Source organism: Vulpes vulpes, chromosome 13, assembly GCF_048418805.1.
Source record: "Vulpes vulpes isolate BD-2025 chromosome 13, VulVul3, whole genome shotgun sequence".
NCBI lineage: Eukaryota > Metazoa > Chordata > Mammalia > Carnivora > Canidae > Vulpes > Vulpes vulpes.
Genome location: NC_132792.1, coordinates 60,838,261 through 60,860,741, shown reverse-complemented (window position 1 = coordinate 60,860,741; position 22,481 = coordinate 60,838,261). Strand labels below are relative to the sequence as shown.

Sequence of the window (22,481 nt, the reverse complement as noted above, 5' to 3'; positions counted from 1 at the left end):
CACTGATACTTAGCTGACTCTTGAAATCTTGTGAAAACATTTTTCATTTTAACACCCCTTGCCTAAAATTTTTCTAGGCTGAAAAGTAATTCATATATGTAAATGTAAGGAAAGAGGTAACTGCTGTAAGAAGGAAAGTGGATATTTTTCTCCACTTTTTCACATGAAATGAGAATGGCTTTTTAGACGAGAGCACCAAATTTAAGGCAATAATTATTCTCAGGTTTAGAGGATGGGTGTGACAGGGAGGGCTTCCCCTTAGGGAGACAATTCAAGATCACTCAGGGAGTAAACTTCTTCTCAAGATGCTTCCCTTACAGAGACTAGGACACTTCTCCTGTCCCTGGTCCACTTGTCAGTCACTGTTGTAGTGAGCTGCCATCATTCATTTTGGAGTATTCCATATCACCAGCTGGGCTAAGGTGACAAACACTTGATAACCACTGCCTTTAGACATTAAAAAATAAAAGCCTAATTTGGTACCTATTTTTAAATGTAGAGAGAAGCAATAGGAAAAATCGATTCAAATTTTTTTAAGAGGGGTGCCTGGGTGGCTCAGTGGTTAATTGTTTGCCTTCAGCTTGGGTCCTGATCTCAGGGTCCTGGGATTGAGCCCTGCGTTAGGCTCCCTGCTAAGGGGGAGTCTGCTTCTCCTTCTCCCTCTGTGTGTGCTCTTGTGTATTTTCTCTCTTACTCTCTTTCTCTCTCTCTCTCTCAAATTACTTAATAAAATCGTTAAGAAAAATTTTTATAAGAATAACAAAGTAAGAATAGAGTCACTGTATTCTTCATTTGTATTTCACGTAAGGATAAAATATATTTTAAAAATTCTCATCCACCTAAACTCTTCTCAGAATACAAAAATCTATGACAAAGCTTCGTAAAGAACTGCAATGGAAAACTTTTCATCATGGAAAAAAACATAGCAGGGTGCAACATTTCAAAAAAAACAAACAAACGAGTGTAGATTTGGGGAGTGTTATGTGTTGAATTGTATACCCGAAAAGATCTGTTGAAATTTTAACTCCCAGTTACCTCCGAATATGAACTTATTTGGATATCAGTTTGGTGCAAATGTAATTAGTTAAAAGGAGGTCATACTAGAGCTGGGTGAAGCCCTTAATCCAATATGACTAATGTTGTTATAAAAAAAAAGGATACAGACACAGCAGGAAGAGACCGTCATGTGACCATGGCAGAGGCAGAGATTGCAGTGTTGCATCTACCTACTAGCCAGAGGACGACAAAGATTACAGGCAGACATCAGAAGCCAGGTGAAACAAAAAAGGATTCTCCTGGGCAGGTTTCAAAGAGAGTATAATCCTACCAACGTCTTGATTTTGAATTTCCAGCCTCCAAACTGTGAGCGTTAAGTTTCTGTTGTTTTAAATCACCTGGTTTGTGTTACTATGTACAGAAGCCCTAGGTAACTAATACAACCTCAGCTCTGTCATTTATGAGCTCTGTGACCCTAGGAAGTTCTTTCACTTCTCTATGCCTCAGTCTTTTCTAATATGAAATAGGGATGATAATAATGAGCCCTAATAGGATTGTGGTAAAGATTAAGGAGCGAATATATGTAAAGCAGTTAGAAAATCTTAGTTCCTTAGTAAGGTTTATATAAACTTTTAGTATTATGAATATGCAAAGGACCATAGTACTTGACCCATAAATGGCATCCAATGAACAGTTGTTTCTTTTCTACAGTTAAAATTTACTAATCATTATCAATTTTAAGACACAGCAGGCTTTACAAAATAATAGGACATTTTTGACTATCTCAGATAAATCTTTTGTCTCTTGTTTTTTGTCTCTGATAGGTCTTTTGAGGTTTTGGGGATTTTGTTTTATTTTGTGTTCAAATTTTGAATCCTGAGCTTATCTATGAAGACCATGAGCCCAGACCTGATTACAGGCAGTTCCTCAGTACAGACACATGAAATTTCAACTTACTTGCTACTAGACAAAGTTTTAATTACCTAAATAGCTTTTCAGCACCAACCACCTCCTACCAATGATATCTGTGTCACAATTTAAGTCCATAGAAACCTAGGAATTTCTGTTTGAACTTTCAAGTTCCTGTTCCTTTGATGTAGACATTTGAAAGTTGATGGAATTCTTGATTTGCATTAATGCTAACCTGTTTTTGGTCCCACATTAATATTTATTGAGAGTTCTACTGTCTCTTAAAAAATTAAGTAACTTTTGATAAATTCCAGCAAGTAACTTCTTGTTCCATATAGTATCAATTATTTACATGTTATCTTTACATACATGCATCCACTCATTCTTGCCCCTTAAATTAATTCAACATATATTCTTCAGAAAGCATTGATTGAATTATTTTGTACAGATTACTGGTAAAGAGAAAAAAAAGAATAGATAAATATAACTGATGAATAATGCATAAAAAATGAAATATACAATGGAAGTAAATATATGAGCCATCAATCCCTCATGGGATATCTATAAAGGCTTTATTGTGGATGTTTGATGGGACTCTTGGACAACACAGGTTTTAAAAATCTAAATTTTTCTTTTAACTTTCATGTTTTCATAATAGTACCACTGGTTGTAAGAACTACAATAGAAAACTAAAACACTGATAATCCTAAGTAGATGAAAATTTCTCTACAGTAAATCTAAAACATTTGTCAAAATCCTATTGAGAGCATTTGACTCTAGAGCCCAAAAGCACAATCTGGTCCTAAAAAGACAGAGTTCCTGAGAGTAACAAATGGTGGGGTCAGGGTGGTGAAGGAGAGAGACACATGTCTGCATGTGCCTGTGAAACTGAGGTGGCCACAGAAGAGTCTCTGACATGGTTTCACATATCACCTGAAGAGGTTATGAGATCCAAAAACAATGGGAAAGTTTATCATTACTTTAATTCTAGTGGTATTTGAAAACTTAATGTAATCTTAATACAGTCTCCCTTATGGAGCTTGACAAAACAACCCCATAAGAGAGATACTGGATTTATTTTCTTTGGCAAAGGTACAGTCTGAACTTCTTTCATCTGAAACTCTTTACCATCTTTGGAGGGAGAGCAGCTGAGATCATGGCCAACTTGTGCATTCTCCAAGGGACCTGAAAGGAAGCTGGAACAATCCCTGAAAATATTGATGTTCAGCAGGAAGTTTCAAGAGCCATTACAGAAAGAAAGAAAGAAAGGAAGGAAGAAAGAAAGAAAGAAAGAAAGAAAGAAAGAAAGAAGAAAAAGAAGGAAGGAAGGAAGGAAAGAAGAAAAAGAAGGAAGAAAGAGAAGGAAGCAAAGAGAGATAAGGGGAAAAAGTATATAAATATATACACTCTCATGTATTGGTTTATTGATAAAAAACCTTTAGACTGCAACATCGGTTATCTGAAAATGTCCAACAGAGAGTATAAATGGAGGAACAGAAGTCCCTAACCAATACCGATTAGCTGCTTAAATTATGAATTCACAGGTAGCCACAATATCCCTAAGGAAAGTGGATAATACTTTCACAGTGTCTAAATTTTACACAGGCAGAATTGAGTAATAAATTAAGACAATTATATAGATAATTAAACAAACAAAAACCTGGCTGAAGAGTCTTGTAATTTGAAAATCCCATCTTGTCTACTTATATTTATCTAGATAGATTGATTTTTTGTTGTTCAATTTTTAATTTCAATTTGAATTAGGGTCAGATAGGAGACCTAAGAGACACGAAGTCCTACTAAAGAGAACCCAAGCTCGGGTGTTACAAACGTGAGCTCAGCTGTTTACAAACCAGAGAACTCTCGTTGATTTACTTGACCTCTCCGAGCCTCAATGTTCTTGTCCACAAAATGGAGTAAACAACACCTAATTCTTGACTGCTGCTGAGGGGTAAAGCACACTGCAGTGCTTAATAAAGTAAGAGCTATTATTATCACTGCATGCCATGCTCAAGTAGCTTTTTCAACTTCTTGATTTAAGTACTGCTCACTAAGAGTTGGAATTAATGTCTTTTTTTTTTTTTTTTTTTTGTCAGCACTGACTTAACTAAGAAACAAAAGAACATGTTTCAGCTACTTTTCTAACAAGCACCTAAAGTCCTTGGAAAGGCCTCTCAATTTTAGGCTTGGGAACTGGCACGGAAGAGGACATTTTTTTTAAATAATAGAAATTACATGAAAAGCAATCCCCTTTATGCAGTCTCACAGGCTTTGCAGACACTAATGATCCTGGGAATGAACAAAGCTAGCACCTGGACTTTCTGCATTTGGCTCCAGCCACCTTCCACCACTAGCCACAAAGCCTGGGAAGAAATGTGTAGGGTCACAGTAAGACATACATGAATGCCTTTCAGACATGGTATTTCCTTAGGATAGGACATTAAAAAGTTGGAGTTTAGCATTCTATTCATTGGAGACATTGGTGAAGACTTTAAATAATCTTCTGTACAGATTTTTGTTGAGAAAGCTAGGCAGAGTTCTTTTTGAACTGGTCTGAAGAAAGTCCCCCCTGAAAAAGATTGTAAGGAGTGGGTTATTCTTTGTTGGCTCTTCCAATCTTACTCCATCAATGTTATTCATAACTTTTCTGGACTTACAGTGTAGCCTGAGACCCCATCCAACAATGTCCTCATCCCAGGCTTTAATGGTAGACAGCTGGGTATACATGGGTGTCCACTCTTTTGCAGTACCTTTCAACATAAAAGAATAGTAGGACAGAGATGAGCAGAATAGATTAGAATAATGCCACCCACCCCTTAACCTTGTACTAAGTCACGGGGCTATAATGGTGAGCAAAAAACTGACTGGCAGACCTGAGTCATGCTCGTTGGTGGAATTGGTGCAATGTTTGATTTTCATGATGTAATTCTTCATGATTGTGATGAATCAGGGAAAATGGGAAAATGACAGCCTTAGCTTCCTCACCACTATGAAAGTCAAGCCAAATTATTCAGAGTATTCTCATTTCAATGGAAACATATTTTTAAAAAAAGATAATTTCTAATCACCATGGATTCTGATCTACATAATTAGACAACACTAGATTTGGTTAAGGATAGTAGATTTTTCCATTCAACTATTTAAAAAGGAACTTTTGCTCCAAAAAACTAACATTTATTAAAAGTCTTTAATAATTGTTTGCATTCTTATCTCTAAAAGCGTTCACGAAACGAAACAAATAGAAAACAGAATTAGTGATTCCATTGGCTTTCTTCCCAGTCTGACTACTCATGGCAAATGAGATTTTTATATTTCTAAACATCTGCATTTCATTCACATCTTCTCCCCAGTAGAGAAGTTGAGACAGGATAAAAGAACAGCTCTTCATCTACAGAACAAGGGTGCCCTGGCTTGAATGCGCCAAATGTCTTAGAAAGTCCATCCACCGAGAGAAAACTGTAAGTTACACCTCACACTTCTGTGTAGTCCTGTGTTTCCTCCTACTCGGCAGACTGTCCTGGGTAACTGCTTAAATTCTTTAGATTTGGTCATAAACAGTTGCCATTTTGACCATTTCCTTTTGTAGACCCACAAACGACAGAATAAATGAATAGCTCCTTTCCTTTGATGGCCTTGCCCAAGGGCTGTTTTAGCACCCCATAAATCCTGTAATTGTATAGGATCATTTGGCAGCGTGTGGATTTTTCTGCTAAATCACAGTGAGAAGAAGATCAGGAGGAAACCTGAAAAATAAAGCATTATGGTGGCATTAGAAGATTTATAGTGGGACCGAGCAGCACTGGCAAGAACCCAGCAAGGCCTTTATTACGGGCAAGGAGAAGGCATGGCTAGGCATTAAGCATCTTCTGTGTGAGCTGCGAGTAAAATTTAGACTTAGAGCCAGTTCTTTTTTCTCCTACGCATTGCTGGTGTCAGTGAGTGTGATGACATTCCAAAGTAGGCTTAGCTGTCAAGGATATTGACTAAGTTTATGTTCTTTTACATAGATGTCCCGTAAATGGACTTATTACACAGTAGTGGGAGAAAACAGGCATGGGAAACAGAGGGCATTTAACCATTTGTGCATGTGTTGCGTTTTGGTGTGTGTGTGTGTGTGTGTGTGTGTGTGTGTGTGTCCCTAAAGGGTCTCTATCAAATAAATGTGTATATGAGCATTGTAGTATTCAGCCAATTTTTATAAACTCCAGTTTTTATGTCTCAACAAGAAATCAGTGTGGGGTTGAGAAGTTTGGGGTTTGCTGTGCCATACCATGCCAGCTTTTAGGGGGATGTTGATAGTGGGTTGAAAACCCAAATCGTGCCTTATTTTATCAAATTTGTGCTACTCCCTGAGTAAGAAACTTTGGTTGCTGGTTTTATAAATGCTTTGAGAACAGGAAAGTGTAAAAAGACATATAGCACATTTCCAGTAATGGCATCAAATTTAAATGTTTTTTAGCAAGTTGCAACCAGTATAAAGCTGCAGTAATTAACAGATTAAGATCTATTGACAGACTCTTCACATCAGAAATTAAAAGGAAAATTACAGGTCTCTTAAGAAGTTAAGGCCTCTCATAAAGCAATGGCAAGGAATAACTGCACATCTTAACGGAATTTTTTTTGGCAAAATAAGCAGTACTAAATTATATGGAATGTGTAATTCTTTTGAACTCTCTGAGACTGGGAATCCTATAAAATAGAAGTTTCGGGTTTTGGAAGTGATTACTAATACAAAAGAAACACACTAGAAACAACTGATAATAAATGTCACTTGCATTTGGAACTGATCCAGGGATTAGTCCAGGGACTGTCTCCTCTCCGTCCACATTCCTTCCCCAAGTGATCTCAAACATGCCCAGACTGAAGATCATGTATGTGCTATTGAACCCCAAACTCAGTATTTACCTCTGAGATCATACCTGAGATCTAAACTGGTATGTTCCTTTGCCAACCTGATATCTCTAATGTCCAATTTATTATGCTTTGCAAAGTTAATTTGTCCAAAGTTAATTCATTTGATTTTCAACCTCACAATGCACACATGCACACATGCATGCACACAACACATGCACACATTAAAATTATTTTTAAAACCTCTCTTTGTGTCTTCCCCAGCTCATTAAATAGTATCACCTTCCTCCCAGTTGCCCAGACCAAAACCTAGGAATTTCCCATAATTGTTTTCTTTCTTTCATACCTAATCCCTTGGCATGATCTCCTAGCCCTGCCTCTATAATATATAACAAAGAGTTCCACTTCTCTTCCTTTCCACTGCCACTACCTACTCCAAAGCACTATTATCTTCCTTGGCTCCTTAGGAGGTCTCCTGCTTCTATTCTTGTACTCAGTACAATGAAAAAGGTTTAGACAGTATTTAATAAGAATAAGGAATCAGCTGAAGGTGCTTGAATGAGGGTATAGAAATTTAATGATCAGTAAAGTGAATTAGAGGAATCAGAGGATCCCACCATGTCACAGAACAATTGAAAAGGTACAAGGAGAAGATGAGCTGTTGGTAACTCAAACAGTGCTAACAAAGCAGAATCATTTCACTAAAATGAGTGGAGTCCACCAAGCTAAGACAGTCACAGAAAATAAAACATCTCCCTAACTCTGATCTAATCTGTCATAATGCTATTGATCAATTGGCAGGCCTTGCAAACCCCATTTGAACACTGCATATCTATGCATTCATTGATGTTGTCCAATTGTCAATCAAGAAACACTGAGCAAGTCTACATCAAGCACTATGGTCTATCCTAGTAGAACAGAGATGAAAACAGCAGAGTACCCTCTACAAGAATGCAGCCTAGAAGACAGAAGTGCAAGTGATTACGATTCCATGTGACGAGCGCCGTAACAATGGCGGGGACAAGAATCAATAGTAGAAACATCCAAAAACACTTTATTGAAAAAATGACCTTTGACTTGGGACATGAAGGTTGAATAGGGGGTTTCTAGGTGGCCAAGGAAGCAAGGAACATTGCAAGCAGAAGGAATACTTGAATAAGTAAAATCAATGTCCTGCAGGATTGGTGATGACTTAAATGGTCAAGAGAAGTTTTTTTAATCATTTTGTGCGTGTTCGTGGTAAGGGTACTTTCTGTTTGAAGTTTCAGGGAACAAAATCAGTCTCTTTTTGAAGCTCTGAAGATTTTTATGCCTTCCAGCTCAGAAGCATTACAATTGAATAGCTCCATAGCCAATCGTTTACTGCATATTGATTGTGCTCACCATGTGCAAGGGATAATACAGTGTGTACAAAGATGCATGATATAACCAGTGCCCTCAATCAAGTAACAATTTAAATAAACCATCCAGAACAGCAAGACAAATTAGAAAGAAACCACCCTTTTCCATCAGAAGCAAAAATATGATCAAGTTTTAGAGGAAAATGGCTACTTTGTTGTTTTTATTTAAGATTTTATTTATTTATTTATTTATTTATTTATTTATTTATTTATTTATTTATTTATTGAGGCAAGGGAGGGGCAGAGGTAGAGGGAGAGAAAGAATTTCTAGTAGAATCTGCTCTGAGTGCAGAGCCTGACACAGGGCTCGATCCCATGACCCTGAAATCATGACCTGAACCAAAATCAAAAGTCAGATGCTCAATCAACTGAGCCATGCAGGCACCACTGGCTACTTTTTTTTTGTTTAAAAATGTTTAAAAATGGGGATCCCTGGGTGGCGCAGCGGTTTAGCGCCTGCCTTTGGCCCAGGGCGTGATCCTGGAGACCCGGGATCGAATCCCACGTCGGGCTCCCGGTGCATGGAGCCTGCTTCTCCCTCTGCCTATGTCTCTGCCTCTCTCTCTCTCTCTCTCTCTCACTCTGTGACTATCATAAATAAATAAAAATTTAAAAAGATTAAAAAAAATTAAAATGTTTAAATATGTACACTTTAGTCAGTTGGTAAGAAAACACGGATGGATGTTAACTTTTCTGCCCCAGGAAAGAAAGATAAGCATTATGCTTTTATAGACTATAAGGGAACATGTCAATTTTGTAGTTCCAACCTACTACTTGCTCTCCCACGTTACCAAAGAAGATCCCACATATTCAGATGGGGAGGTCTATAGGAGCACCTAGAGAGAGTGGGTTCAGGGTGATAGAGCCCTGGAGCCCATGAACCACCCTTTCCTCAAGTTTTGCATAGCAGAGGCAGATAAACAGGTTCTCCAGAATCCACACGACGTTGGAAAATGAGCTTATCATTAGTGATCTGCATGAACTAACACAAGACTAATGCTCACAGGGCTCTTAACTATTCTGGGATATTATTCTAAGCAGTTGACTGACTTATTTATTCTCATAACAACATATAAAGTAAGTATTAATACTATATTCTCGTGATACACATAAGGAAACAGACACTGAGAAGGTAATTGACTTGCCCACAGTTACCTCCCTGTGTTAGTTTTCTGTGGCTGCTGTAACAAATTATCACAAATTTGGAGGCTTAAAACAACATAAATTAATTCAGTCACATCACAACTCCAGAAGTATGAAATCAAGGTGTCAGCAAGGCTAGGCTCCCTCCCTCCTTGCCTCTTCTAGCTTCTGGTGACTCCGAGGAGTCCCGTGGCTTGTGGCCACATCATTTCAGTCTCTGCCTCCGCCTTCATACGGCCTTCTCCTCAGTCTGTGTCTTCTCTTCTAAGGACACTTGTCACTGGATCGAGGGCAGGGTGATCCCATCTCAAGATTTTTAACTTAATGACATCTGTAAAGACTTTTTTCTAAATAAGGGCACATTCACAGGGTTGGGTGTTAGGACATGGGCATATCATTTTGAGGGTCATCTTTCAACCTATTATAACTGCTATTAAGATGTGAGCTGAGGAGCGCCTGGGTGGTGGGTCAATTAGGTGTCTGACTCTTGCTTTAGGCTCAGGTTACCATCTCAGGGTCATGAGATTAATCCCCTTGTCAGGCTCCACACTCAGCATGGAGTCTGCTTAGAGTTTCTCTCTCCCTGTGCTCCTGCCCCCCCCCCACCCCCCGCCCGCACCCATGCTCTCGCTCTCTCTCACATAAATTAAAAAATCATTTTAAAAAAAGATAAGAGCTGAAATTTGAGGTCTAGCTGTCTGGCTCTGGGATATCTGCTCTCTAAACCACCCTGGTATACAGTTTCTTAAGGACCAAGAAAGAGGTAGGAGGTTGGAATCAAGGGAACGTCAGTGAATGTTCTACATTGCTTAAGATGCTTCAAACCTTCACTTAACTCTCACCAGTGGGGAATAGTATCCCATTATGACTGATATTTAATTTCTTGCCAGCCCGAGAGGATGGAGGCTTGTAACAAATTAAGTTTCATTTTATCGCAAGATAAGATGACATAACTCTTACCCCATATTGTGGAGTTAAATTCATACCCACAGCTAACACAGAAGGCTAAAGTCACTTTTTCCCCCTTTCCCAGGGAAACCAAGTAAATGTTTAAAGATCAAAATTCACACTGTGTTTCCCAGGCAGTCCAAGTAGCTAAGTGATTTTGCCAATTTCAGTAAAAGAGCTTCTCGAAGATGATGGAAAAACGGTGCCTTTCAAGCTGGGAAGAATTCCCAATCTCCTGAGGAACATGGAGGTTTAATTTAATTAACTGCAAGACCTCTAGTTTGGGAGTAGAGGTTCCGTGGTTTGCTAAGTGCTTTGCTACATGACCCAGTGTTCTTTGCTTTGGGGCCTCAGGTTCCTCATCTATAAAGATGCTGAGAATAAATAATTCTGAGCTTATAATACGTTCAAACATTTTTACTCAGAAGGCTTTTTATGGCCTGCCAATTTCACTAAGCAATAAGATCTTGAAGAAAAACCGTTACATTTGAATTTTCACTTGTCCATACAATTATATCCTATTCCACTTCATCTTTAGGAATAAACTTCAAAAGAAATTTTCTCTAGAAATTCTTTGCAAACTTGAAGCTGATTTTGGTTACATCTGTTTTACTCTGCATTGAAAGTTCATCAAAGAATTCCCTTATTAATGATTTTAATGTCTTGTGAGAACCTTCAACCCTAACCTATCTCCTAAAATCACACAATAATTGGTAGTGGTAATAATTCATACCAATAAGTGCTTTTGGGGATAAGAAAGCCCACTTCCAGGAAATCACTGATGATTCAGTTATAAGTTGCTAAAGTATTTGCATAAGAAACTGCAAAGGATTTCTGGAACTTTAATGTATTCAAATCCCTTCATTTTTGCCCAAGTCACTATAAATACCTTGAGGAGAGAATACACCTTGAATGGATCAGTATATGTGAGTAACAACTCCTTATATTTGCATCTATAAATAGTGATTTTTACTGAAGCCAGGTCACTGGCTTTAAGAAACAATTGCTATTTCTTCCCAGCACTTACTGAAAAGAAATGTTTAAGGGAATGATCATGTTTCACTCTACAACCACCATCACAGTGAAGGCTCTCCTAATATAAGGATTCAGTGAAAATGGTCATTAAGCAGAAAATACAAAACACATTTAATATGCAGGTAACATATGGAGACTAAAACTCCCCCTTCCCAGGGCACCTGGATGACTCAGTAGTTGAGCATCTACCTTTGCCTTGGGTCATGATCCTGGAATCCTGGGTTCAAGTCCTACATCTGCTTGCCACAGGGAGCCTGCTTCTCCCTCTGCCTATATATATATATATATATATCCTTTCCTTTTCTATAGTCCTTAGAATCCCCTGGGGTGAGATTTCTTTTTTTATAATCTAAATCCCATCTCGAGATAGGGATTTTGAAATTATGTCACAAATTATGGCTTGGTATAGCTACACTTTAAAATATAATTCTCGGAGCATATGGGTGGCTCAGTAGTTGAGCCTCTGCCTTTGGCTCAGGTCATGATCCTGGGGTCCTGGGATCAAGTCTCACATCAGGGTTCCCACTCGGAGCCTGCTTCTCCTTCTGCCTATGTCTCTGCCTCTCTCTCTCTGTGTGTGTCTCTAATGAATAAATAAATAAAATCTTGAAAAAATATATATATAATTTTCTGGCTTTGAGAAATTAAAAAATCTTATTCAGAGAGCTAGCATACCTCTTTACAAAGTCAAAGTGCAGCAGTGGGTGTACTGCAGAAAGTGGAGATGGGAACCCAGGATGGGTTTTGTGTTTAAAGAAGACTTCATCCAATAAGTAGGCTGAGTGACACTGGAAGAGTAAGTGAGACTCAGATCTGGTCTGCAGAGAGGTCTGTGTCTTGTCATGGGACTGGACAGTAGCAGATGGAACAGCGTGGGCTGTCACCCAGTCCTAAATTTAAATCTATCCTCTGTCACTCTCTGCACTTACCAAGTTATCATTAAACTTTGAGCCTGTCTATGTTTGTTTGTCCATCAAGTGGAGATATAGCAATACCAATGCTGTCATTTAATGCTTTTCACTCCTGGTATTACTTGGTCTTCCTGTGACTTTTGAAATCGTCAGACAATAGCTCCTGTTTGGAATATTCCTTCCCCCTTAGCTTTTGAGATATTACCAAGTTCTTGATTTCTTCTCCTTTCTAAGACAGTATCTTCTCTTTCCATTCAAGATCAAGTTTCCCAAAATTCTCTCTTTAGCTCTTTTCTCATTCCTAGAGAAATCTTATTCTTACCCATGGATTTAAATAACATATCTATAGTTATGGTTCCCAGATTCTGAGCTCTGACTTAGTACTATCTCCTCCATTCCATGGTTTTTTTTTTTCCAGTTTTACCGAGAAATAATTAACATATATCATTGTATAAGCTTAAGGCTTGATGGTTTTATTTGCATATGTAAGTAAGTGATTACCACAATAGATTCAGCTAACATCCACCTCCTCATAGAGATATAATAAAAAGAAAAAAAGAAACAAATTTCCTTGTGATGAGTATTCTTAGATTTTACTTTTTTTAAAAGATGATTTATTTATTATTTGAGAGAGAAAGAGAGCAAAGGGAGGACTGGAGGGAGAGAAAATCTCCTGCAGACTCCCCACTAAGCACAGAGCTTGACGCAGGACTCCATCTCATGATCCCTGAGATCATGACCTGAGCTGAAACCAAGAGTTGGACACAACCAACTGAACCACCCAAGTGTCCCTAGAATTGATCTTTTTTTTTAAGATTTTATTTATTTATTTATTCATGAAAGACACAGAGGGAGAGAGAGAGAGAGAGAGAGAGAGAGAGAGAGGCAAAGACACAGGCAGAGGGAGAAGCAGGCTCCATGCTGGGAGCCTGACTTGGGACTCAATCCCTGGTCTCCAGGATCGCGCCCTGGGCCAGAGGCAGGGGCTAAACCACTAAGCCACCCAAGGATCCTAGAATTGATCTCTCAACAACTTTTCTATATATCCTACAGCAATGTTAGCTGCAGTCCTCGTGTTGTACATTCTATTCCTTGGCTTATTTATCTTCTAACTTGAAATTTGCTCCTTTCGACCACATTCCTCCAATCCCCCTCCCTCACCCTCTATCTCTGGTAACCATGAGTCTGATCTTTTTTTCTATGCTTGTTTTGTTTTTTTTCAGATTCCACATGTGAGTGAAATTATACAGTATTTGTTTTTCTCTGTCTGACTTATTTCACTTAGCATAATGCCTCCAAGGTCCATCCATGTTGTCACAGATAATATATATATATATCTCACATCTCTCAAAGAGATATATATCTCACATCTCTTTATCCATTCATCCTTTGATAGACACTTAGGTTGTTTCCATGTTCTGGCTATTGTAAATAACATTATGAACATGGTGCAGATTTTCTTTTTTTTTTTTTTTTTTTTTTTTTTGGTTTCCATCGTTTGAACTTCTTTTATTGATAACCATTAGAGAATAAAATTTTATTGTTTTTTGATGCATTACAACACACTTTGTTGGTAGTGGTTGCACAAAGTTGATCATTAACTATACTAAATACTGCAACCTCCGAATTGCTGATTTTTACACTGGTATTTCCTTTGTGGTGACGGGTGGCACCTCTCTGAATACATAAAGTGGTCCGTTCAGTTTGTGGTTTTCATATTCCTTTGTTACTCTACCTACTGCTTTAAAATCCATTCAAATAAAAAGAATTCCTTGCAGTGAGTGCACACATACAACACTTTTTGAGTTAGTGTTTTTGTTTCCTTTGGATTTATTCTCATAAGTGAAGTTACTGTACTATATGATAGTTCTATTTCTCTGTACTTTGGAAACATCCTGTGCATGCCTCAGTCATTTCATATTTTACCTTACTCAACTCATCTATGTACTTCTCCATCTCTTTCAGCGGGCTGAGGAGCTTCACTGGGCATAACTGAGTTTCAGGTAGGCGTGCCCCAAACCCAATGGATAACAGTCACAATGCCTGAAAGAGACATATTTCTGAAGACTTTGCATAATGCAAATTTATCCAGTAACAAATGTAATCTTAATACAGGATGAAATATATTTTCATTTCCAGACAACATGTCAAGAGCAAGAACACATTTTACCAACTCCTTAACTTTTGTTGATATGCAATATTTTCAAGAATTTTTAATTTGGGAGGATTTATACCATTTCAATGTTGTATAAAATAAAATTTTAATATGCATGTCATATCATTTCAAATCTACAAAATTTTAATTCACAATAAATGCAATGTCCAGTACCTCATTCATAGTGATGTTTAAAGCTTATTTCCTTCCCAACCTATCCTCCTCCTATCATTATATTTTGTTTACTTAATCATTTTTTTATTCATCACTGTGTTATTTCCTGAGATCTCAAGGAAGTGAAAGCTGTATCTTTTCTCTCCTCTCTTCCAAGCTATTACAGTATTTAAAAAAAAAAATGAGTGCAGAAATGCAAATAAAAACATTAAAAAAAACCATTCTATATTTCATATTTTTAAGATACAGGCTACTTTTTTCTTATTTATTGTGTGATGTAGCTTAGAATAATCATCAGAGACCATGTTTTTAAACTCCACAATGAGCCTGACATATCTGATACCACATAGCATATGAAATGCAATCTCAATGAGATCACATGATTCATTAATCTAATCCAAATAAAGCTATATCTAAAAAGTGAATTAAAAGAGACTTTGGATTCCTGCTATTATTTGCATTATTTTTATTAGTTGCTGGGTCTAAAGTTGTTGCAATGTATTGTAGAGACCCTAGTGATTTAAAAAATAATAACGGGGCACCTGGGTGGTTCAGTTAGTTGTCAGACTTCAGCTCAGGTCATGATCTCGGGGTCCTGTGATTTAGCCCCACATCCAGCTCCCTGCTCAGCAGGGAGTCTGCTTGTCCACCTCCCTGTGCCTCTCCCCCTACTTGTACTTTCTCTCTCTCTATGAATAAATAAAATCCTAAAAAAAAAAAAAAAAAAAAACTTTTTTCAAGACCCTAAAAATGTATAGCTCTCTTCATTCTAAGCATGAAATTTTTCATTTGCATTATAGCCTCTTAAAACACACAGACACACAGACACACACACACATACACACACACACACACAGGATTCTGTTTTAGCTTTATTGGCTGTCTAGCAGAACAGCAGTATAAAAATTGGAACAAAGAAAAAAAAAGGTGGGTTTTTTTGCTTTTTTAGCATATAGATTAGTATTAATTACCATGTAATGAGCTGAAAATTCCTGCCAAAAAGCTGAAGTTTGTGGCTCCATTAATGAGTATTTTCTTTCCACTGGGTGAAGTAAAAATTTTAAAGTGTTAGGGATTTGCGCTTGGAAAACATCTCTAAGCTATTTATACAAGCAAGTCAATAGGAAAAGCACATTTTCCATTTATAGCCTTTGTAGTGCATTCATGGATCTGACGTTTTAGGCAGTATGTTGCTTTTGGTGGTCGATCTGAATTGTGGCCTTGGGCACACTTCGATGTAACCGGAGTGAGACCAGTATTCTCCACCATCCAGCCTCGGACTGGCTGTGGATGAATCTATGTTAAGAGTTCCAAAAAAAAAAAAAAAAAAGAGTTCCCATTTACTTTCCAAACTGGGAGAAACCACAGATGTGTGCTTTCTCACTCTCACCTCCAAAATGGATTCAGCCTACAACAGGTACCCCAACCATTGAGGAGCGCTACTAACAGGATGCCACCAAGACAGTTTCTAGGGTTGTCCCAATTAAAAGGTTTTGAGACAGTTTGCCACCACTCCCATCTCTAAGAATATTTTTGAGGAAGAGGAGTACATAAACAGCCATAATCAAAATTGAATAATTCTGGTGGCCATGAAAATGCACCTCAACTAGTTTTTCTGTGGAAAGTGTGATGCAAATGCCTAGTTTCTGAGCTCTGAACCTACCATTGCACTCACTATTTCAAGACAAATACTGGGATACACCGCAGGCCTGTGACTGTGAGGGATACTCAGGAAGACACTTGCTTGAGGGAAGCAGGCCTTCCCAGATGGACAGCTTCGTTCTGGCCAAATTCTTTGTAGAACTGCCCCGCAGAGTGAGACTCTGCTTGCCCCTGCTCTTTTCCTTTCTCTTTCCAGGGCTTCCTCCCCACTTTTTTTCTTCACAGACCTTGAGTTTTATCACAATAAATCTTTTACATGTCCAATCCTGTCTGCTTTTATGAGGACTCAGATTCATACAGCAGTTGTCTTCAGGTGGGATTATATTATCTTGACTCTTTTAGAAAACCCAAAATAGCATTGTCTCAATGTCATCAACTCAATTTCTCTCAAGTCCAGGTATAGAAAGCCCAGTACTGGTGTAACCAAGAAGTCACCTAGCCTTTTGCTCCATCATCCTAATTCTGGCTTTCATCCTCATGGTACAAAATGACTGCTAGAACTCTAGTCATCCTGCCTGCTCCAGACAGCAGAAAAAAGTAATGGCAGAAGGACCAACGTGGTATTCCTTCCAATGTTCTAGCTTCCTTCTTCTAAGAGCCTTCTTAGAAGTTCTACCCAACTTTCCTCTTTGTCTCAAGCATAATCACATAAATCACATAAACCTAGCAGCAAAGGAGGGTACAAAAGCCCAAAAGGTACAAACATTGGCATCCAGATTAACATTGTATGTTCTATTACTAAAGACAAATGAAAGAATTGATATTTGTGGCAACTCTCAGTCTCCTCTACCCTACTTTCTATTTTATATAGACATTGAAAAACATGGTGTCTGGATTTCCAAGAGAAATCTGAAAAAAGGAATCTGACCATGAATCTTATCCATCTTTCTTGAGGATAGCAAGAGCATGACCCTATGCTCCTTCTCTTCTTGAGTTCTTCAAGGACCCAGACCCAGAATTTCGGAACAAAAATGAAAGTCTTGGGACGCCTGAGTGAGTAGCTCAGTGGTTCAGCATCTGCCTTTGGCTCAGGTCATGATCCTGGGGTCCTGGGATCAAATCCTGCACCAGGCTCCCTAGAGGGATCATGCTTCTCCCTCTCCCTATGTCTCTGCCTCTCTCTGTGTGTCTCTTATGAATAAACAAATAAAATCTTTTAAAAAAATGAAAGTCTTTAATCATCCTGACCAGATACAAGGATACATTCTACATGTGTTTAAAAAAAAAAAAATGCAGTGTAGTGGTTCAAAACAAATAGACTTGAATATCAGGAAGAATTAAAGCCAAATCCCAGCTCTTTTGTTCACTAACAGTGTCAACTAATGGCCAAAACAATTAAGCTTTTCTATCAATAAATGCTACATAAATGTTAGTTAGCTGTTGGTTTGATATTTTTATATGAAGTAAGGACAATGCTTTAAAAATGAGGTGGGACAAAAAAAACTACCTTAAAATTTCTGGTTTTTAAACTTACCTCATCCTAAACTCTGTACCCTAACACATCAAACTTGTTTTAAAAAAATTTTTTTTGAAGTTACAAGTACCTTTCCTGACACTTCAATTTTAAGTATTTCTAGTCTTTTTTCTATCTTTTTTCTAGATCTATTTTTTCTAGATCTATTTTATCACTCTGTGCGGGTGTGTGCATGTGTGGGTGTGTTTCTATAAGCCTTTTTTTCTGTCTTTTACTTTTTTCCTGTTACAGTTTCCCTGATTTCTAGAATATTCACCAAGTCCCCTTTCAAAACTCCACTAACACTGTCATGCATTCTTGGGTTCCAGCTTGCACCTTACACCTGGTACCACAATGCCATAGCACAGACTCATGCAGTCTCCAAGCCTTCCTGCAATCTACAGATTTAGAACATAGCAGCAAATGGTAGTTAATAAGCATCCATTCCCTTCATATTTTTTATTGTTTCCACACTCGGAGACCAGAATACATATTTTCAGCCAATTAATTCAGATAATGTAAACACATAGTGATGCTTAGCTAATTTGAACTTAATACTAGATCAATTAATGAAGACATTAGAAAATCTCTGCATCTAAGAAGCAAAGCTTCTTGCAAAATCACATAAGATAATCAATCATCTCTAGGCTTGTAGATGGAATGTTTACTACAATGTACACTCTAATGCAATATGATCACCCAAAATACTATGTTCATTTGGATATCTATGGTTAAAACATTTTTTAAATTTCTTGTCTGTATATACACACTTTTTCTTTCTCTACAGCTAAACTGCTGACAATCACTTGCCTAGGAATCACTTTAACAATTTAAAAGATCTTTTTTGTCTCTTCCCCTCATAAGGAAATTATATTGGAAACAAATAATACAGTATTATAGGTTTTACTCATCTACAAAGTTGAAATAATTCTTCATCCAGTGGTAGCTCTCCAGGAGGATCCTATACTTTTCTTTGTGGCCTATGACAAATTGCTTGACTCAGTCACCTTATTTGTCAAGATGAGTTCATGTCTACCTGCTAGGATTGTTGAAAGATCAGAGACAATGAATCTGAAACACTAAGCCCAGGGCTTCGTATTTAAGGGACACTCAATAAAAGTGGGCAACAATGGTAATGATGACAATTGATGAGGAGGAGGATTATAAAGAGATTATGAAAATGAAGATGACGAATAAAGAAGAACATATTATTTTTCTATTGCTATAGTAACAAATTGCCACAAATGTGGTGGCCAGACCAACCAACTTGGTTGGTTCCTTTGCTTCATGTCTTAAAAGGCTGAAAGATTTCAGCAAGACTCTGGTCTTTCTGGAGGCTTATGGGAGAATCTGTTTCCTTGTCTTTACAAATTCTAGAGACTATCTGCATACCTTGGCTCATGGCTTTCTCCCTTCATCTTCAAAGCCAACAATGGTACCCTTCTGGGGATTCAAATGCTTCCTTTCTCTTATTCTATCTCATCACTCTGAGTTACTATTCTGTCCTCCTCTTACACTTTTATTTTATTTTATTTTATTTTTTATTTTTTTTTCCTCTTACACTTTTAAAGCCTGGTGGATAACATTGAGTCCACCCAATAAAGTCTGTGTCTTAAGGTTTATAATTTTAATTTCATCTGCAAAGAACCTTTGGCCATGTAAGATACATAATCGCAGAGTCTAAGAATGAGAATATGGACATCTTCAGGTAACATTGCTCTGCCTACATGAGGGGAAAGTAAGATGTTGATCATAATATGAATAATTAATAAATTCAGACACCAGCTTCTAAAGAATATAGACTTTCTCGGTGTTTAAAGGGAAATAAATCTTACATGATAAAGTCGACTTGGTATAGTGGAAAGAGCACTGACCTTGGTTCCATCTCTATAATCCTGTGTCATCCATTAAATAGTTTTAGATTTCTGGTTACTCATTTATAAAATAAGAAAGTTAGTTTAATGATACAAACATTGTTTCCAGTTATAAATTTCTATCATTCAGTTAGAATAAATTTGATAGCTAAGCAAGAATCTCCTGAATTTTACCATGAAACACATGACACTGTCTCATTAAAACTAAAAAGGGATGTATGATTGAAACCTTGGCCCGTGGCTCATGTAAAGAATTATCATAAAGATGAAGCCCAGGTTTATTTTTTAAGAGATTAGAATCCCATTGAAAGATAAACATGTGGAACCCCTGGGTGGCTCAGTGGTTGAGGGTCTGCCTTTGTCTCAGGGGTCCCAGGATCAAGTTCCGCGTCAGGCTCCCTGCGTGGAGCCTGCTTCTCCCTCTGCCTGTGTCTCTGCCTCTCTCTCTCTCTCTGTCTCTCATGAATAAATAAATAAAATCTTAAAAAAAAAAAAGACAAACATGTGTTGTCAGTTTCTTAGCTTCTAATTCTCCTGCTGCAATCTATCCTCCCTTTGAAAGAGCAGGAATGCCAAGCAAAGCATGGTGCATAGCTAAGCCTTGAGCAGACAAGAGCCACGATATGCACAAATCTATTACTTCTAGGTACAGGAATGCATTAACATCTGAAAAAAATAAATGTTATTCCTCTTCCTGAGCATAATAGTGTCCTTTGTCATATCTCACTTGTGAGGCCAAGAAGCTGGTGGGTCCCACACTCTGTCCTTCACTATAGAATACCTCATCCGAGTCTCCGATTAAGTCCTTCTCACCTCCAACCAGGTGGCCACTAGCAGTATTGTCCAGATAAAGGACAATCACGACAAGATGTTTAAGAGGAGTGAAGAAATCTTACTCCTATGCGTCGGTGAGGCTGGAGACACCTGTACAGTTTGCAGAATATATTCAGCGAAATGTGCAACTTCGTAAGATGCAAAATAGTTATGAATGGTCTCCCCTAGCAGCAGCTAATTTCAATTTCACATGCCAAAACCTGACTGTCTTTGGAGTCAGACCCCATATCGTGTCAATCTCCTCCTGGCCAGCTATGATGAACATGAGGGTCCAGCACTCTACTACATGGGCTACCTGGCAGTATTGGCCAAGGATCCTTGGAACCCATGGCTATTGTGCCTTCCTGACTCTCAGCATTCTGGACCAATACTACCTACCAACTATCTCTTGTAAGAGGGCAGTGGAATTTCTTAGGGAATAGCTCCAGAAATGTTTTATCCTGAATCTACCAACCTTCAATGTTCGAATCATTGACAAAAATGGCCACTAGGACCAGAACAACATTTCCTTCCTTACCAGGGCTCCTAACCTATACCCTCCCTCCCACTTGCCAGGGAACTTTTTTTGATGGGCTCTTTTATCTTTTTCTGCTCCTTGACATGGATCCTTGATTCATGGTTCATTCACAATAAAGCTGAATCTCAATAAATTGGGGGTGGCGGGGGGATATTGTCCCATGTGGGGGATGGGTTTTTAGATTTTATCCATTCAATAATTTGCCATTTTTCTTTCAGTAGCTTTTTCAAAATTAATGTTTTCTGTAGACAAATTTTTGGATAGGGGTTTGCAACAATAAATGCAGTACAAAAGTATTGGTTTATTAATAACAGTGCAATTATTATTTTTCAATCAGATAAGCATCTGAGTAGGATTTTTTAAAATAAGGATATTCATTATGAATTAACTCAGAATGACTTCTTCCCATTGTTGTCATGAGTATTTAAGCCATCTTGACTCAATTACCATCTTCATTAGACTATTAGTCAAGAGTTCACCACCATTCACTGATCATCTTATTTACACTTTGCAGTGGGCTACATATTGGAAATACAGAGATGACTAGAACATAGATTTTTATTTCAAGAATCCCAGAGTCAAGTAAAATCCCAAAGACAAGTAAAAATATGTAAGTAATGTAAGAGGAAGCTGCCATCATAATAACATCTACACAATGCAGAAATCATGAAGAAAGTCTGGGAAATAAAAGGGTGTGAGGAAAGCTCCAAAGAAATAGTCATAGATAAGCAGGTTTTTATTTTGCCAGGTAGACAGAATAGGAAAGAGTATTTAACATGCACACAAAGTAGAGAAAAAACATGTATGTGTTGAAAAATTCCTTCTTTGGAATGCCTGGGTGGCTCATCAGTTGAGAGTCTGCCTTCAGCTCAGGGCATTATCCTGGGATCCAGGACTGAGTCCCATATCCGGCTCCTTGCGGGAAGCTACTTCTCGCTCTGCCTATGTCTCTGCCTCTCTCTATGCATCTCTCATGAATAAATAAATAATTTTTAAAAATCCTTCTTTATGGGGATCCCTGGGTAGCTCAGCGGTTTGGTTCCTGCCTTTGGCCCAGGGTGTGGTCCTGGAGTCCCAGGATCAAGTCCCACGTGGGGCTCCCTGCATGGAGCCTGCTTCTCCCTCTGCCTGTGTCTCTGCCTCTCTCTCTCTCTCTCTCTCTATCATAAATAAATAAAATCTTTAAAAAAAAATCCTTCTTTGTGAAATACCAGTGTACATTCATTCATTTCTTTACATTTTTTTGACATCCACAAGAAGTTATGTTCCAGTATAGGCAAGTTGCTTAAAATTACAAGTTTCTTCTACGGGTGATAATTCCAAAAAGAGAGAACCAATGTTTGAAAAATGATAAATTATATGATAGAGGAGTAGAGATTTTACATTAAAACCTTAGAATATATAAAAGAAAATAATAAAAAGCTTTACACTTAAGTCCAATGGCTTATATGGGCTTAGAAGGTAGCTGTTTAAGCAAGCTGACAGGCAAAGCCCAGGGAGATTACAAGTGGTACAAGGAATGAAAGATGGGGGATGGGGAGAGATATACCAACACTCCAGAATCACAAAATCTGAAAACTATTAAACATTTATATAAAGGACTAGACTCAGAAAAAAAA

At 37.9% G+C, this 22,481-nt stretch overlaps 1 pseudogene; it reads left to right on the top strand.

Moving 5' to 3' along the window:
* The first annotated feature begins 7,767 nt into the window (after positions 1–7,767).
* On the top strand, positions 7,768–20,914 carry LOC112932432 (proteasome subunit beta type-2 pseudogene; annotated as a pseudogene).
* The last annotated feature ends 1,567 nt before the right edge of the window (positions 20,915–22,481 follow it).